Source organism: Hevea brasiliensis, chromosome 8 (genome assembly GCF_030052815.1).
Source record: "Hevea brasiliensis isolate MT/VB/25A 57/8 chromosome 8, ASM3005281v1, whole genome shotgun sequence".
NCBI lineage: Eukaryota > Viridiplantae > Streptophyta > Magnoliopsida > Malpighiales > Euphorbiaceae > Hevea > Hevea brasiliensis.
In genome coordinates, this window is record NC_079500.1 from 86,960,484 (window position 1) to 86,967,560 (window position 7,077).

The 7,077-nt window shown below is 34.7% G+C and overlaps 1 long non-coding RNA gene across 1 annotated transcript; it reads left to right on the forward strand.

Moving 5' to 3' along the window:
• On the forward strand, nt 1-2,797 carry LOC131182532 (uncharacterized). Its single transcript, XR_009150811.1, has 3 exons — nt 1-651; nt 2,098-2,161; nt 2,777-2,797. It is a non-coding gene; the product is annotated as an uncharacterized LOC131182532 (long non-coding RNA).
• Nucleotides 2,798-7,077: the final 4,280 nt, after the last annotated feature.

A 7,077-nucleotide genomic window follows, 5' to 3' on the forward strand; every position in this document is an offset into this window, starting at 1 on the left:
AACTCAAATTTTGAACCGTAAAAAGTGACGCTGCGGTCCTTAGGACCCTTATGAACACAGTGGAAAAGAGAAAATCATGAAAAAGAACTGTTAAGTCAGTCAAATAATTAGGTCAGGGAGCCGGAAGAAATATTGGATTATTTGCAAACCGGGATGAACAGGCGAGGGGCAATTTGGTCAATTGACCCCGAGAGCTGACTCCTGACCTAACTGTCAAATAAAATCGGAGAAAAGAAAATTTCGGAATCGAGAATTAAATTAAAGAACTAATAGAAAAAAAAAAAAAGAGAAAAAGAGATGAAAATGAAAAAGTCAAAAGTTATGACATCATGCATGATGTCATAACTAAAGTAATAAATTGAATTATTTAATTTGGGAATTAGGGGTCTTCCATAAGCCAAAAAAAAAAAAAAACGTGTAAAGGAAACCAAAGGAAAAAAATTAGGATTTTCTTCTTCCTTGCCACCCCACTTTCCTCCCAAATTCCTCCATGAATGGTCCTCCATTTAAGCTTACATTTAAGCTTAATTTTCTTCACTTAATCCAAATAACTCTCTTAAAAACCACCCTAGAGCTTGTTATTGCAACTTAAGAAGGAGATTACAAGAAGAAAGAAGAATTAAAGATAGGGTTTTGAAGCTTTAACAAAAGGTTAGTATGTTAAATTGTTACTTTTCCATTCAAATGCATGTTTAGGTAATTAAGTGAGCTAATAACTTGATTTAAATGAAACAAATATGGGGAAAGAATTAAATTGAAATTTTGGGCAGCTTGAGAGGAGTGTGGTTTGCATGAATATGATGCAATTGAGTGAGTTTAGAAGCTTTACTTAGTGAAATGATTAACATTAAAATTATTAGAAGTAGTTAAATGCAAGAGTTAGTGAGATTAAGGTTTCAATGCTAGGGTTTATGGACTAAAATTTGGAGAAATGCATAAATGGCATGTTTAACCTATTGTGACATGAAATAATGATCAATTAGGACCAAATAAATTGGATGGGAATGGTGGAAAAATTAGCTAAATTCGTAGGTCAATGGTCATGCTGCTGGCAGCATGACCAAACCCACTGAAGGACCAAAACTCAATTTTACAAGTCCAATTGATATTCCACCAATTGGAGATGAAAATAGACATAAAAGAGCACAATTTTCATTAAGGAACCATGACCAAAAACTGACCAAAACTTGGTAAAACAATTGACCAAAGTGAATTGATTGCAGGCTGCCCTGCACCAAAACTGACCAAATGAACAGTAACTGTTCATTTGGTCATAACTCGAGCTAGGTAGGTCAAATTGACCTGAAATTTTACCAGCAATTAGATATGATATAGACCTAAAACTTTCATGAAGAACACCAACCCAAATTAGGCCATTAACTCATTCAAATCATCGAGCAAAGTTAAAATTTCTGTACTGAAATTCTGCAGATTTTTAGTTGAGCAGCAAAGTTTGGATAGCTATAACTCTCTCTAGAAAACTCGGATTTAGGCGATTCTTGAACCGATGGAAACCTAAGACATAGTACAACATTTCATATGAAGAAAGTGAAACCAAATTATGAACTTAACTTGATCAAATAATTGACCAAAGTTGGACCAAAAATCTGCCAGCACCTAAATTGCAGTATGAACAGTGCACGTGAACAGTAAACTTATTTTGGCCATAACTTGAGCTACAAAACTCCGATTGAGGTGATCCAAAAATGAGAATACACTTAAGACAATAAGGAACATTTTCTATGAAGGAAGTTTTGTCAAATTCCAACAGTAGATCGACCAATGGAATAGTGCAACCGGAAAACCAAACCGAAAATTGGCAATTTTGCCAAAATGACCTAAGCTTTAAACAAATGACCAAAACCAACAAGTTTGGTGACCAAAATGTGGTATGTGGGTGAAGTTGGAGTTCCCATACCCATTAAGCCTTAGAAAGTCAATATTTTGACTTGAATAGTGCAGTGAATAGTAACCCGAAACACAAAATTTCGAGAACGTCAAATTTAACACGTTAGAGTTAGGTAAATGTGAAGCTAAGTTTATTTTGAATTTATTTTAAGTTCTAGTACTGAAACATTGTAAAATTGTGTGTTTCAGTTGAAAAGAATATCGGGAAGGAACCCGAGGAACCGAGTCGAGGCTAAAGGACGACTCGTTTGAGGTTTGTGCACAATATTACTATGCTTTAAAAAAAAAAAATTCATTGATTAAATGAATGAAATATGCATATTATTGTTGCTTTGAATTGTTGAAAGTATTGTGACCTTATTTATGATGTTTTGATTCAAATTGTGAAATTTATTGTGTATATTTGAAATGACAATATTTAGCAAATTGTTAAGATAAGTTTTAAAACCACAGTATCATGACCATATGTTTGAACACCTCACTAGCACGACTAGTGGGGGTAATTAGTTTCGAATTTTGATTCCTTCTCTGGAGAAGTGTTGAGGTGTGCCAGTAGAAGAGGATGTGAATGGATATCCATATATTTGAGCTAGCTAGCCTTGTGACATGATTTCTCTTAGCCTCTGGCTATTGAGATTCTATTTATTTCGAATGGCATGATTTAACTGTGGGTTTTGTGAAATGTGTTTTGATACTTTGAAATAAACTTGGTTTACATGTAAAATCTTACAATGCATAATTGTACTTAATTTTCATGTTTAGTCAAATTTTTGAATGAATGTGCTTTAAGTTTTGCATAAAGATTATTTTAGTATATTGTGCACCACTGAGTCTTAGTACTCAGCGATAGCTTTTATTGCTGTCGCAGATACAGAGATTAGAGGAGCAGCAGATCGAGTCTTGAGGTGTGTGAAGTCATCACTTGAAGTCTTCGGTATAATTTATACCCTAATCAGAATATTTCTTTTGATGTATATATTGCACATAAATGTATGGACATGTACATGGGTCTTGAGCAGCTTGTACAAAGTTTGTATAAAAGTTGTAATAAATTTTAGTTTGGACTTCCTGAATGTAAATTTTAGTATGATGAATATATAAATTGTTTATCTTGAATGGAATATGAATAAATGATATTGATGGACAGTATTTTGAAGAAATTATTGAACTTGTGAATTTGAGAAATTGATTGAGATTGAGTTTGAAATTGAAGTAGTGGTTGAGAAAAACTTTTAGAAGTGCTTTTTACAGGTATTCGAAGAACGGTTTTCTCAAAATACAGAGGAAACTCTGTCAAAATTTTTATAAAATTTGCGGAAAACTAAAATGGCCAAAAATATTAATTAGTTTTAATTTCAACTAAATGTTTTAAATACTTATTTGAAATGCTCACTACTTGTCAAAGATAAGAAAATTGTTTTAAAATCCCTTGTAGGGTACTTAATGAGTTATCGGTAGGTGAAGTTCGGTAGTTCATTAGGTATTCTACGGGATCATGTTATGCCTTACAGAGGGGTAAGGTGTGACAAACTTGGTGAAGTCTGTGATTCCCAAGGCAGTGATCATGATCTTTATATTGTCATTTAATCCCTCTTTAAATCTCTTACACCTTTTGGCTTCATTAAGGACTATCTCCCTTAAGTAGCGGCTTAGTCTGACAAATTCCTTTTCATACTTGGCCACTGTCAGTTGTCTCTACCTCAGGTTAATGAATTCTCTTCTTCTCTCTTCCAGGTATACACTACCCATAAACTTTTTCTTGAATTCTGAGAGGAAAAAGTCCTAAGTTATTACTTCTGGCTGCACTTCACTAGACACTGTATCCAACCATTGGTAGGCATCATCTTGCAATAGAGATACGATAGCTTCTAGATTTTGTTTTGGAGTGCAGTGGAGTTATTTTAAAACCCTTATTGTTCTGTTCAACCAATTTTCGACAGCAACAGAATCATCTTCTCTCTTGCCAAAGAAATCTATTGCTCCAAATTTTTTCAGTCTTTCCAGGTGTGATTTTTGCTGTGGAGGTGGTGGTGGTGGTGGCATTACACCAGCCATTTGTTTGAAAAATTCTGCCATTTGCTGGAACATGGCCTGTGGAGGCTGAGCAGGCTCTGCTGAAGCTGGTGGAGCAAGTTCTCCCCTACCCCCAGTCTCAGCTACTGTAGGTGGAGCATGACTTTCCACTTCCTCCTGGACTGCCCTCTAAGTTGTGGGGTCCATATCCTAATCAAAATAACAAAGACAAACAGATCTGCATTAGTGTCACCTCAACTCTTACAAATACAATGCATGGTATGGACTCAATCTAGGCCCAGAAATGCCTAAACCGTGCTCTGATACCACTAAATGTGACACCCTTTATGTGACACCCCTTACCCGTCTACAGTGTATCCGAGTAAGATATGTCACACAGTATACCGGAACACTCTATTTTATCTCAATCATTTTTATTCTTCCTTAATTTATTTTTATCATAGTTTTGAATATAATTTGTGAAACATAATTCATTTAAGTCATTTATTGAAATTATAATTTATTTGAGGTTCCGAAAATTTTATAGAAAATCCGGCAGAGTACTGGCTAAAAATAGAGAAAACAGTTCTTCGGAACCTGTGAAAAACACTTCCAATAATCATTTCCAATCATTCTGAAACTCTAATAATCATCAAAATCTCAATATTTTTCAACAACATTTCCATTTCTCAATCATTCATTTCTCATGGTATTCATATATAAGCAATAAATAAATACTCAATTTTCCATTCATAAACATAATTTCCACTATATACATTAACATCAAAATACATTACATAAGTCTCAATTATACAAGAGAAAATAAAAATTAGTTACAAAATACCAAAATGAAACCTAGTGTCCTACCAATGCACTGAAGATGGTGAGGTGACACGGACACTATGCAGAGCTGCAGGAGGTCTCACCCAGTCTGTGGTCTACTGGGCTCTCGGTCAGTATCTCCAGAACCTACGCGTGGCAAAAGCAACGCGCTAAGCAATAATGCTTAGTGGTGCCAATAATAAAATAAAAAGAAATAACAGGAAGTAAATATGCAGTGCATGCTTTGATGTCTTATGCATACAATTTTTTTTTATCATTATTGGTAATCTTATTTATTATGTACTTATTCTATTCATTATTTCATTAAATTTGTTCACTTTTATTTTTGGGTGCCCAAGTAACCTAAACTGGATGACTGGACTGTATAAACGGGTAAACTAGCACTGGGTATCTAGTACCTTGGGCCGTCACACCATCGGTCACATATGCATCTCCCGGTGTGCAACAGAACAGCTAATAAGCTGTAATAACAATAGGCACAAGGCCAAATATCAACACAATGTCAGAATGGCTAAAAGCCATGAAATCACAGAATGGCATAATGCCATGTGCAGTACTGCTAACTGAACCCTATTGGCATGCCAAGCTATCCAAACCAATCTTGTTAGGTATATTAGGGCATTTCACACTTTTAAGTTTCATAATTTTTGGAATTTAAGTTTTAGTGTTACTATTCCATTCATTGGTGAACAAAAATGTTGACTTTTGCATAGGCAATAGGTAAATTGGTTTTAATATCATCAACATACCACATTTTGCATTCAAAATTTGTTGGTATTGGTTGCCAATACCATTTCTAAGCTTAATGTTAGTTGGGCAGAATTTTCACTTTTTATGCCTTGGTTACTGTTCCATTGGTCAATTTTGCAGTGGGAATTTGGCAAACTGATCAACATAAAAGTTGTTCCTTATTTTGTCTAGTTGCATTTCCTCTTTTGAATCACTCCATTTGGAGTTTTTTAGCTCAAGTTATGATCCAAAAACTACAACTGGTCGGATTGAAATTTTTCTGGACTGACCATATCTACAGTGCAATGAACAGTGATTGCAACTCACTTGTTGGATAGGTTCTGCTCATAATTTGGGTTAGGTTTCTTCATGAAAGTTGTTGGTCTATATCTCATCTTCTTGCTGGTAAAATTTCAGGTCAATTGGACCATTCTAAGCTGAGTTATGGCCAAATAACCAAACACTGTTTATTTGGTCATTCTGCAAAAATAGACTACAGATCACCCGGATTAGGGCAAGCTTTTAGTCCACTTGGTTTGGTTTTATGGGCATGGTTTCTTCACCAAAGTTGTGCCATTATGTGTCTAGTTTCATGTTCAATTGGCCTTGCACCAATTGAACCTGTAAAATTCAAGTTATGGCTGCCCAAACCTACTGGACTCATGTCCAATTCTGCAGGTCACCATGGGCAGCCACACCAACTGCAATTCCCACTAATCAAACCACCTCATTTCTTGTTTACACATAACCAAATGGTCACTAATTGACCATTAAAACTCACTTTCATCATTACATGATCAAAGTCTCCATTTCATGCTCAAACCCTAACTCCAATTTCCAATTCATGGCATACACACACCAAACTCATACCAAATCACTTTATCCATCATCTATACTCATCAATAACATAATTAAGCCACTTAACTTCATCAAAAAACAACAATCCTTAAACTTTCTCATGGCTGAAAAATTTAGAGATTTCATTTACTCAAGTTTTTCTTTTAATTTCACATAATTTCTACTTGATTTAGCATGCTTATAAGATTAAAGAAAGAAAAGAAATTGTTTAGTGCACTAACCTTTTTGAGCTTCACTTAACCTTGATTAAACCTCCCTAATCTCTTCTTCTTTGGCTGCCAATAGCTTTTTCTAGGTGAAAGATCAAATTTTTGTGAAGGGACTTGGCAATTTTGGTGAACAAATGGAGAGGAAATTCAAGGTTTTAAGCTTGAAAATGGTGGAATCTCTTCTCTCACTCTCTCTCAACGTTTTTGGCTGCCCAAAGGTTGAAGATGCCGATTGGTTTTTCAATTTTTTGGTCTCTTTTATCTCTTTTAATGAGTTTAACAAATTGTGATTGGTGGAGGAAATTTAAATGACATCATATGATGTCATAATTAGTATTTTCTTTCATTTTCTTTTTTTCTCTTCTCTACTCATTTGCAATTTAATTTTTAGCAATATTTATTCATATTTTAGATCATAATAATTATTTGCTTAACTTGACAAGTCGGCCAAAAATCATCTCGGAAGACGAAATGATCAAAATGCCCTCCGTTTGGCTTAACGGGCCAAAATTGTCTA